A 12268-nucleotide genomic window follows, 5' to 3' on the forward strand; every position below is an offset into this window, starting at 1 on the left:
GGTTAGTTGAATACAACCTTAAAAAAACCCTGTGGGTTGTACCCAATGCTAGCCATACTCAGAACACACCCATTTGAAATGCATAGAAATGAATAATTTCACTTCACTGTAAGGTTCGCCATGCCCATGCATTTCAGATGGGTCTACTGTATTCTGAGTAAAAAGTTACTAGGAGGGAAGTATTATTATTATTATTATTATTATTATTATTAAAAGAAAGCTGGCAATCTCGTTTGGGTGGGAGCAATTTGGGGATTATAGTTCATTGGAGGGGCAATCTAGGGGGGGGTACAGTAATAGCTCCCTGGGGTGAGGGCAAACTGGTACAACACATTGGAGGAGCAATTTGGGGATTATAGCTCATCGGAGGGGCAATTTGGGGATATCATTTTATGGGGTGGGGGCGATCTGAAAATTATAGCTTATTAGGTGGTGTGGTGGGGGCGACAGCCCATTTCCGAAAAATGACTGAAGGGGAGGGGAAAGCATTGGCTAATAACCAACTTAACTTTCCTTCAGACACCCACACAAATATATATATATATATATATACACACACACACACACACACACACACATATACATCTATGTATCTACACACACATACATGCTCACATCATAGGGGCCAAAGTGCCTTCAGCAACCGCCCCCCCAAAAAAAAATATTTGAGGGGGCCAGCGCCCTTCCCCTAGTTGATGGGCACTACCACTCAAATACAGTAGTGTGTGCCCCCTCGTCATGTGATTATGGGGGCGGGGCTTGCCTGGCCCCGCCCCCCAGTATTTTATCCCAAGTCTGGTATCCCCCTAAGCACGCTCTCGCGCGCCCTGTCTGTGGGCGTGGCCAGCGGGCGTTGGGGGGCGGAGCAGGCGGCGGGATGACTCAGAGGGAGGAAGACTTACGGTTGCCAGGCGACGGAGGCCGTCGGGCGGGGGTGGCGAGGAAGGCACGCGGGGCTGGGGGCGTCGCGCTCTCTCCCTCTCCCTCAGAGTCCCGAGGCGGGCGGGCTCCTCCCCTTCCTGAGCGGCGGCTCCCGAGCCTGCCCGCCGCCCTCGCCACCGCGGTGCCGCTCCATGCACGACGGCGGCGGCGAAGGCGACTAGCCCAGCCTGAGGTAAATTCCCGGCGGCGGCTTCAGCGGACGGCAGCCCTCCGGCTCCCCTCTCTCCTCTCCCCCTCACGGCCGCGCCAGCTCCCTCCTCGCTCGGCTCCCTCGCCTCGCCCGCTCGCTCGCTTTGCCCGCCTTTCCTTCCCTCACAGGAGGCGGAGGAGGCCGCGGCGGCGCCGCCCCCCGCCAAGGCCCGCCCGCCCACGGGCCGACGCTTGGAAGCAGCCCGCCGATTGGGCGGCCGAGAGGACGGCGCTGGTTGGCTGCGGCGCGCCAGGGTGGCTCCTCCCACTTCCCCAGCTCGGGTTCTGCGGGCCTCGGCGCCTCTTCCTGGATTATTAGTTCGGCCGCTGCTGCTGCTGCTGCTGCCGCCGCGCCACGACGGGAGCTCATTGTGATTACTATTATTGTCATGATAATTATATCACCGTTAATGTTACGCGCAGCCCCTTTGCAAGAATCGCAGCATTTTATTCGTTGATTTGTCTGCTCTTGCAGCATTAATCTTACTCTAACGTTATATAAGATATTATTAGTACTAAATAGTATTGTTATTAATACTGATATTATGATCACGCAACCCCTACGTCGGAATCGCAGCGTTGCACAAGGCCCACTTTCTTGCTTGCAGAAGCAGCCGAACTGGGCTCATTTTTCTTATTATGGCATTATATAATTATTTAATATGTTGATACTACTAAATGTTATTAATATTATCACACACCCCCTTTGTAGGAATCACAGCATTGCGCAAGGCCCACTTTTTTTGGTTTATTTTTCTGCTTCAGCAGCAGTACGATGGGGACTCGTTATTTTTATTATATGATTACTGCGTTATTTTAATGAAGGATTTCTTGCTAGTAAGGGAGCTTCAGGTTGCAAGCTATGCAGCCAGATTATCCCTGTTTTACCTAGCTCTCGGTCTGTCTAGATTCACTAATTCTGTCATAGTTACAGCTGGAGGCAGCCATGCTTCCAATGTTCCAGTCCGGACCATACGCAACAGAGCTCCCTCTCTACAAGCCATACAGAGTTCAGGTGACAAACATAAAGGAAACTGTTGCTCCTGGAGAGCGTTGTTTGCAAGCACAACATCCGGCCTGCTTTAGAGTTCCCCAAATGTAGCTGGACAGAACTGTGGGCTGTGTGTAACGCTGGCCTCATTCAGCGCATGGGCTCTTGCTTGTTAGTCTCTCACCCCTCACCCACCCACTAGGAAATGAATTTCAGCTGCATGACTGCAACCCCCACCCACTAATGAGACATGCCAGAGCAGAATGCGCACTCTCTGGAAGCCATCAGTGTTGTACGACATGCCCTGTGCATGCACAAAACTTTCCTTCATCAATAAGATTCCTTCATCAATACTTTCTGAGAATCCTCCGGAAAAACAATCTCTCAAAGGACCTGTTGATGGCATTTTACCATTGCACTGTGGAGAGTGTATTAACTTATGGTCTGTGTGTGTGGTTTGGGACCTGCACGGCCAGGGAGAAAACAATGCTGTCCAGGGTTGTAAAGACTGCGGAGAGAATAATTGGGTGCACTCTTCCCACCTTGGATCAAATCTATGCTTCTAGGTGCCATAAGAAAGCTGCAGAGATGGTGCAGGATAGTGCGCACCCCGGAAATTATCTCTTTCAGCTTCTGCCTTCTGGAAGAAGGTATAGGGTTATAAAGGCCAGGACTAGCCGCCTGAGAAACAGTTTCTACGCAAATGCAATTCTGGTTCTAAACGCAGCATAAGCAGTCTCTATAGTATATTGTATTTTAAAATTGTGTTTCAGAGTTTTTAGGGGGGGTTGAATGTTTTATGTAGTTTTTCAATTTCATTGTTCTGTATGGGACAATGACAATAAAGATATCATATATCGTATATCATGCAACCCTCACTGAAGATTCTTCAGCTGCCAGGACCTGCTTGGTTCCCATACCATCTGTACCTGAACCACAGCTGTGTTGACTGGGGCTGATGAGACTTGCATCCCAAAGCTTCTGCTCCTCCCTCTTCATTCCTCGACTGGTCCTGGGAGCCAGTGGAGCAGGAGAGGTGCAGCAGGAGGTGGAGGCATGGACGCTCTTGGTTCTACACCAGCCTGACCTCTCTCTCTCCTCCTGTAACTATTCTTCACTCTCCAGTCCTGCAGCTTCTCTTTCCTCTGACTCTTGGCTCCTACAGGCTCCCCCAGATCATTGTTCCCTTCTTCCAAGTCAGTCCCAACCCCCTTTCTCCCAGTGCCCCCTCATCAGAATCCACCCACCACTGCTCAGTGTCCACTCAGTCCCTGACACCAGCTCTCAGACACCTCATGGCCAAAGTAGCTCTGACAGCAGTCACATTGGTCTTTGCAAACTTCGCCTCCTCACCCCATCCTCTACTAACATAGGAACAGTGGGGAGCAAAGGGTTAAATCCCCTCTTGCACATCCGCTGGTGCTGATCAAGATTAACCCCCACCCACCACAGCTGCTATATGGTTAAAAAAACAACAGAAGAGAACCGCTCACATGATTCCCATCATGCCTAGTTTGGCCACCGGTTTTTTTTTTTTGCCACTCCGCTCTTAGAATCCAGATACAAATCCACATGATACGTCTGTAACCCCGACAGCAGACTCAAGCTCACCCCCCGGAAACCTGCTGATGTTGCTGCGGCATTATCGCCTTGCAACACCATGTGATGACCAGCCACAAAAGCAGAAGTGGCAGCATGTGATAAAGGCAGCCCCGGAGGGTATCTTGCACTGCCAACACTGTGGCAATTTTGCGAAGGGGAAGGGACTAAAGGTCAATGTTCTTCTGTGCTTCGGTGGTTGCCTAAAGCTGTTAGAGGTCATCAGGCGAGCCTTCCCCAAGCTGGTGCCCACCAGAAGTTTTAAACTCCGGCTCGCATCAGCCCAAGCAAGCATGGCCAGTGGCCAGGGATGAAGGGAGCAGTTGCATCCCATCTGTGGAATCATGTGACTGATAGTCCACCTGACCTTCGGTTACAAAGATTCTCATTAAAATTTCCATACTTTTGTTTTGGTCAGGGCGCATTTAAAGCCACAGGCCTAAAATCAGTCTTGGAAACTCCAACATTTTGGTAATTTGTTACTATAAATTTTTCCCCTAATTGCAAAGTTTGGGACTCAAAATGACCCTGTGAAATTTGCACATTTCACCAGTGGTGGTGTAGCAGTTGGAGTGTCAGAATAGGTCCTGAGTTTGAGCCAGTCACTCACTCACTCACCATGAGTTTGGGCCAGTCACTCACTCTCAAGCTAACCTACCTCACGGGGTTGTTGCGGGGATTAAATGAGGAGTAAATTGAGAGTCATGCATGCCACCTTGAGCTCTTTGGAGAAAAGGGTGGGAGATAAACGCAGTATATGAAACCAGTTAGTGGAAGTAGTCTGCAAACAGAATAATAGCAGACGGCGCAGAGTGCATCTGGTGTGGAAAATATTTCCATTAAGGTTTTCTCCTCTTTCTTTCAAAAATAATATGTGGAGCTCAGCATTTTGGCCTAACTATTGCAATGTTATACATCAAAACTCACCACCCTCCTCTGCTATTCAGCCTTTACTGAGGTGCTAATACGGCACTCGGCTGTCTCTCTATTGAAGGTTCTAGGACAAAACATTACTCCCACCTCCACCTGTCTTTGCCCATAAGCAGAAATACTTGTATGCATCATTTTAATCCCATGCAAAGTAGGGGATGCATTAGTATTTACAATAGTTTATTTTCCAAAATGATGAAGCTGGCCTATGCTCTCATGGTGGAGATGCAACAGAAGCAACACGCTATTGAACAAAGACAGTGCATACAAAAACAGCATAGAAAGCAGGCTTGCAGACCACGTGGCATTGCCTCAACGGAAGGTTATTATAATTTCCAACTAAATAAAAGGCAGATAAAATTAACGGAAATGTTAATATTCATACACTGTGTCCAAAAAAAAAAAATCAGTTGCATCTGCTTGGCCACTATGAGTGCAGAATACTGGACTAGATGGGCCTCTGGTCTGATGGGGCAGGACTCTTCTTTTGTTCGTAATAGTTAGAGGAATGCATCAGTGTCAAAGTCCCAGAGCTATTAAATGATTAAAACATTTCTGGAAGCAGCTTCAGAACTGAGCTTGTGTATATACATATTTATAAAAGTTACCAGTGATGGCTTATGTGGTTTCTGGAAGAGAACTGCATTAAAATAATAATAACACTGTCTCTTTTCTTCTAGTAACTGAGGCATCACCAACACAGAAATTCATTGCCCAGAGTAATCTAAAAACGTTGATACAGAAGATCAGCTTGGACTTTCAAAAAACAAAAAAACCTTACATGAGTCCAGTGGAATTTATCTGGATGTAGAGATGTGAAAGCCTTCAGGGTGGGGAAAGAGAATTATTATTATTTTTTGAATATATTTTTTTAAATCTTTTTTTTTTTTTGAATGAGTTTAATGTTTTTTTAAGATCAGGTTTAACTTCCTCAAAATGTGCAGTATGAAGATTTTTATGCAATACAATATACCATTTTCCCCATAGGAATCTGGTTAGCCACTGTGAGAACAGGAGAACAGGCCACTGGCTTGACCAGCGCACTTACGGTGCTTATGTACATAAGAAAAGCAAGCTCAAGCACAAATCATCAAGACAGATATAACTCAAGCACAGTCTATGCAGATTCTGGTTTTCTAGAAAACTCGCAGCTCCTCACTGATGTCAGCGGTGGCTCTGTCTGTCTTGCCCTCCCCAGAAATACCTCCCCTGTCCCAGTCAGATCCAGGAGCAGAACAGGGCAACACATCATGTTCCTGACTGTAACTTTCTCCCACATCTCTCCAGTTTGTGACATCATTCTTACGGCTGCATGAAGATATATTGCATCATATTAATGGGAAAGGTGAATCTGCTACCGTCAAACCAATGATACCACAAAGAACCCAGTCTGTAAAATCAACATGATTTTAGGGGGGGGGGGGGGACAGTGATGACCCATCCTCTGGAATTGAAGTGGAAACCTCTTGGCCCCTTCTGCCACCTAGTGTCAGGACAGAGAATTGCATGAATGCATGTAGAATTTGTACAGTATATAAAACCCCACCTTTCCTACCAGTGGAGACCCAACACGGCAAACACTGAAGTGATGCAACAGTACAATTAAAGATAGGATTTCAAAACATATATATTAAAAACCTTTAAGAACATGCTAAACAGTCACATACTCTCGGAGGGGATAATTTCGTGGATGCCAGATACAGCATCTTTCAGCCAAAAACAGAATGAGTGAATAGGAACATTGTTAAATAAAAAAGCAAATAGATGTCACTGGTGTTTTATCTCTTGTTAGCCAATTTTAATTCATCTTTTTAATGTTATGTTTAATGTTATGTTTTTATATATGTTGGAAGGGTATTATTATGGAATAGGACATCCCTATTTTCATCGGAGAAATGTTGGTGGGTATGTCGCCTAAGGCCAGCCAGTGAGTTCATGGCAGAGGTAAGATTTGATGCCTGATCACTCTTGCTTCATTCCTTCCCCTGGGAGCAGGGGAGATAAACATACCAGGAAGCCTTGGCTTCACCTTATGTCTGAACCAGGGACCATGGTTTGTTGCTTCCTGTCAAACACAAGATCAGCAAGCCAGCAACAAACCAGGTTGGCTCGCAGTTGTGGTATGCACTAAGGGGGCTGTTGTTTGGGCAGTGTGCACAAGCACACTGCTCCTCAGTAAACCAAGATAAACCACAGAGCCTGAATTAGCGTTGCACGCAAACGAGCCAATGGCTTAACACGCATTGATTTTTTTAAAAAAAGGCTCAAAAAACCCTTCCTCTATCTGATCTGCCACATTCTTCCATGAGGAATTTGCTTTTCACTCAGATCATCAGAACAAACTCAGCCACCACTCAAGAACAAACTGGATGCATTTCCAAGACAAACTGAACCTCGGACCACAGGCTGGAGGGGGAAAGGTAATTAGTAGCTTGTTTGCAGAGGTAATTAGCAGTTTGCTGAACTGCAGGTCTCTTTGCTAGGATTGCCAGATCGAAATATCAAAAACAACACTGCAGCAGTGAGACATGTTTTTGTTTTCTGATCTAAAGAGTTCAAAGGGGTCATTGTGTTTCTCAAATAAGGAGCCATCCATTATGTGGAACTGTAAAATTCTGGAGTAAAGAACAACGTTCCAAAATGTAGGACACCCTTTGACAGCCTGAGGGTCCCCAGATGTTCTGGAGCTGCAGTCTAAAACATTTGGAGGGCCCCTGGTTGGCAAAAGCTGATGTAGGAAGGTTCTTAAAATGCAAAGCATCTTACAGCTGTTTCCCCACTTTTTTCTATATTCTTAGTGGCTCTTCCTCAAAAGCTCGGCTGTCACTGCCACACCAGACAAATCCTTGAATTAAAAGTAGACTTTGCTACTGTGCATATGCAAAAATCATCCTCGGGTGACATCTGCGTCCTTCATCAGGTAGCTTGGTGCACTTGCGATTTCTGAGGACTCCCCAGAGCTGAATGAAAAAGAACAGCCCAAGAGAGCACCCAGGCACACACAGCCTTCAGTGGAAACTGGGAAGGCGCCACATTTTTGCAGTGCTTGAAAACAGGTCCTCCCAGAAGAAGACAAAAACTTATGTCTGTTTACTCTGCATCCAGTGAGCTCCCATTGATGGTTTCTGAAGCCATGTGGACACAACAGGAGGCACAATCCATTTCAGTCCTGGTGTGTTTTTTTATAGAAATACTGTGTTCTGATGCTTTCCCCCACCCCTCAATTTGAAATGCGGAGAGGGGAAAGGACCTTAGTGCATTTTAAGCCAGTAATGCGTACACAGCCAAAGTCCAGAAACCACAGAAGGGCTGTGATAGCTCGATTCACTTTTCCGTTTTCATACTACTATGTTGTTGTTGTTTAGTCGTGTCCGACTCTTCGTGACCCCATAGACCAGAGCACGCCAGGCACTCCTGTCTTCCACTGCCTCCTGCAGTTTGGTCAAACTCATGTTCGTAGCTTCGAGAACACTGTCTAACCATCTCATCCTCTGTCATTCCCTTCTTGTGCCCTCCATCTTTCCCAACATCAGGGTCTTTTCCAGGGAGTCTTCTCTTGTCATGAGGTGGCCAAAGTCTTGGAGCCTCAGCTTCAGGATCTGTCCTTCCAGTGACCACTCAGGGCTAATTTCCTTCAGAATGGATCGGTTTGATCTTCTTGCAGTCCATGGGACTCTCAAGAGTCTCCTCCAGCACCATAATTCAAAATTCAAAGCAGCAGGAAGGCTCTCTCTTCCCTCTTTCTCACTTTCTGACAGTGGGTGAGCTCAGCCTATCTCGCAGGGTTGTAAGTTTACATTTTTGTACCCTCCTTCCCCCACCCTTCTGCCTATTATTATTATTATTATTATATGCCACCGATCTGACTGCATTGCCCCAGCCACTCTGGGCAGCTTCCAGCCAAATATAAAAACACACTGAGACATCAAACATTAAAAACTTCCCTAAACAGGACTGCCTTCAGATGTCTTCTAAAAGTCATATAGTTGTTTATTTCCTTGACAGCTGGGAGGGCGTTCCACAGGGTGGGCGCCACCACCAAGGAGGCCCTCTGCCTGGTTCCCTGTAACTTCACATCTCGCAGGGAGGGAACTGCCAGAAGGCCTTCTGTGCTGGATCTTAGTGTTGCAATTTTGTTTTTGATGATACGGTCCTGTATATTGGGCTTCATATGATTTTGTAAATTTTGTACGTTGATTTTTTATTTGTATATTATTTTTCTGTTTATTTTTATTATTTTGTTCCCTGCTCTGTGATTAAAAATATTCAAGGACAAGCCGGCTAGAAATATTGTAAGTAAATAAAATACATTAAGCCCAGACTGAATTGATTCTCATGGAAGTCATGTCTAATCGTAAGTCCCCAGTAGTATGATCTCCCTAAAAGTTTCTGCGTTCTTCTGCTCCAACAACTTTTATAATTCTTTTTTAAAAATAAGTTAAATTAAATTTTCAGTTTTACAACAATTATACAAATTCAATAAAGTCAACCCATCAAATCGGCTTCCCTCTCACCCCCTCTGGTTTCTTATGTTTTGTCTTTATTACTGCATATTCTAATTATTACCTTACAGTATTTATTTATTTTTTCCTTTTAAAGTTCCCTTTCATTTATATCTTCACTGTTCATTCTATGTTAATCCTGCTAAAGTACTGAGTTGTTACTAATAACTTCTCAGGGGCACCTTTTAAAATTATTATTATTACTATTAAAGTTTTTATTTATACTTTTCAAATTTATACATTTCATTAATTTTACAATAATTTAAACATTTCAAAATTTGACTTCCTTCCCCCTCTTTCTGCGGTTCCTTAGATTTATTTTTTATATTTTCTGCATATTCCAAATTAACTTTACTTACTCATTTATTCATCTACTTTAAATATATACTCTTCTGAGGCTGAAGGTTATTACAATAATCCTGCCAGTGTTTTTACCTGTTATGCAATTTATCTGTAAATATTCAATAAACCATTTCCATTCTTTTATAAAAAAAGTTTGTTGTCTTGATTTCTTATTCTTCCAGTAAGTTTCTCCATTTCTGCATATTCCATAAGTTTTTGTATCCATTCTTCCTTTGCTGGGACTTCTGCTTCTTTCCATTTGGGGGCAAGTAACATTCTTGCTGCTGTAGTAGCAAACATAAATAAATAAATAAATATCTATACAGTTTAGGAAGTTCTGTCCCTATAATTCCCAAAAGAAAAGCTTCTGGTGTTTTTTTTACAAATATTATTTTGAACATCCTTTTCAATTCATTATATATCATTTCCCAGCAACTTTTATAATTCTACCCAGCTTGGCCTGATTTAGAAATTGAGGAGGAGGAAGATTTTTATTTTTTAAAAAGCTAGGTTAGCAAAATCCACTAGTGTGGCCGCCTGCCCTCTCTTAAGGAGGACAGTCCTCTGTTGGAGAAAGGAAATCGCAAGGAGGTAGAGCTTTGATGCTGCCAACACACAGCCATTTCTAGGGCATCAGACAAAGGGGCCACCCAGTCACAATCTTCCCTTCTATGCTGATACACATTGCATTGCATTTCTAGTCCTGATTTCTAAGCTTATACTGATGCATATAAATTAGCAGCTGTCCGTCGCATGCAAATAGCTGTCCCATTGTGGGGGGGAGGGAGTGAGCGATGTATAAGCAGCCACCGAGCTGCCCTGCTATGGACGGAAAACGACTCATGCAAACCCTTTCCCACGAGCAAACCTGCCCACACTGCGCACAGAGGAACTTCCTTTGCGGGCTGCAGCTCGACCCCCGTGCAGTGCCTGATTTATGTACTGTCAGTGGCGGAGCTTGATGCTCCAGCACCGGGGGGCGGAGAGCAGACGGGGTGGTGCCCAGCACGGGCAGGGGGGCAGCCGCGATGGCACCCCACCGGGATTGCACTGCCAGGAGCAGTGCGCTCACCCCGCACTCCTCTTCCTCTGCCAGTGTGTACAGTGGTACCTCTAGTTGTGGACACGATCCATTTTGGGGTGCCGCTCGCACCCCGAAAAGTCTGCAACTAGAGCGGCGCTTCTGCGCAAGCACAGCGCAATAGAATACTTCTGCGCATGCGCGAAGTGCGCAGAATGCTTCTGTGCTTGCCACGTTCGCAAGTCGAATAGATGCAACATGAACCTAATGCAACATGAGATATGACTGTATAGGCTAAGTATTCGGTATAGGCTTTATAGACTTATAGGCTGAAACCTAGGTAGGTCCTCTAAATCTAGGGGGCCTCTGCAGCCCATCTGCCCCCCCCCCGGGGGCAGTCTCTCCTCTCCCAAAATTGCAAACCCAAGACTTCATGCGAGGGCATTTTAATCCTAGTGCGTCCCAGTTTGAAACTCTAGGGCGCAATTTGAAATTTTTTTGTGGGGACCTAGTTCACAGCCAAAGTCTGCAGAATCTTAGAGATATAAATCTGCGTGCTAGGTCATTTTCACAGGGTCAGCAAAGCCCTTCAGAAATCAGGCCTGTTATTGAGTTCTTCTGCAAGTTTGTACAGTTCACTTCTGGATTTTTTAAAGAGAAGATTTTGATGAGCTTGAGAAACAAGCAAAAGCCACCTCGCCAAATGTTAACTACAAAATAAGGAGGCAAGGAGGTTGGGAATGGCAAAGAAATGACAGAAGTTCACCTGATGCCTTAGATATACTTTATTTGAGAGTTAAGTTTAGGATAAAATCCTTTATTCCTATATTAGATGCACTAGAAGCCAATTTAAAAAGAAGTACTGTATACAGTGATGTTACACAATTGTTTTTTTCCATTCTTGCTGATAGCATCTAAGCAAGAAATTCAGCACGGTGTTGAACTGTTGATGGAAGCATACCCAAAAAATATTGACCTGAAACTTATTGATGAACTTTTGCACTTTCACCTGTACGTGAGAGAAAGCCATAGGCTTACGGCAGAGTACTCTCTGTCTCATGAAGACCTTTATCAAATTATATACAAGGAAAAAAATCAGATGGCCTTTCCTAATGTGGAGGCAATTTTGCAGCTATTTCTTAGCTTTATGGTCACTAACTGCTCGGAAGAGAGGAGTTTTTCAAGACTCAAAAGAATTAAAAGTGAATTAAGGGCCACAATGTCTCAAGAGAGGTTGTCCACACTGAGCATTGTGTACATTGAAAGTGACAAACTTAGACAAACAAATTTTGATGAAGTTTTGTGATGTCCTTTTAAAGAAGAAATTGTGAATTGCAGAATTTTAAATACCCATCCTCATTCAATTTTGCTTATAACCCTCTTCCATTTTCTTCTAGTCGTGAGGGTAGGGGATTGGGAGGGGCCTCACAAGTGGAGCAGCCTAGGGTCTCTCTTCATCTAAATCTGGCCCTGACCCTGTGCATGCTTCCTCTTCTTCAGCCCCTTGTTTTCTCCCAAGAAAAGTGAGCAGGGGATCGCTTAAATAAATAAGTAAAAATTCTGAGTAACATCAGTTTGCATTTCATAGTACAGAAAGTATTGATCTGATGGGTAGAGATCTTCCCTGTCCTAATTAATTCAAGAGGGTTCTGGAAGCTTCTCTGTGTGAAAGAAACAAGCAGAAACTTCATGATGTTTGGGTTATCTCTTCAGAGAAGCTGAGTACAGCTGGCTTAAACTGGTCCTGTTATC

General features: G+C 44.7%; 1 protein-coding gene and 1 long non-coding RNA gene across 4 annotated transcripts in view; one reads left to right on the top strand and one right to left on the bottom strand.

Moving 5' to 3' along the window:
• Positions 1 to 1014, bottom strand: part of PTPRA (protein tyrosine phosphatase receptor type A) — a 139718-nt gene extending 138704 nt beyond the window's left edge. For all 3 annotated transcript variants that reach the window (XM_081924929.1, XM_081924931.1, XM_081924930.1), the window contains exon 1: positions 903 to 1014. The gene's annotated coding sequence lies outside the window, so the exon portion shown is untranslated. The remainder of the gene's footprint in view (positions 1 to 902) is intronic.
• LOC309377806 lies at positions 1007 to 9545 on the top strand. The gene is made up of 6 exons (XR_014171658.1): positions 1007 to 1114; positions 5332 to 5481; positions 6914 to 7071; positions 7450 to 8015; positions 8367 to 8442; positions 9107 to 9545. It is a non-coding gene; the product is annotated as an uncharacterized lncRNA (long non-coding RNA).
• Positions 9546 to 12268: the final 2723 nt, after the last annotated feature.

Source organism: Podarcis melisellensis (assembly GCF_964234715.1).
Source record: "Podarcis melisellensis genome assembly, chromosome: 9".
Lineage (NCBI taxonomy): Eukaryota > Metazoa > Chordata > Lepidosauria > Squamata > Lacertidae > Podarcis > Podarcis melisellensis.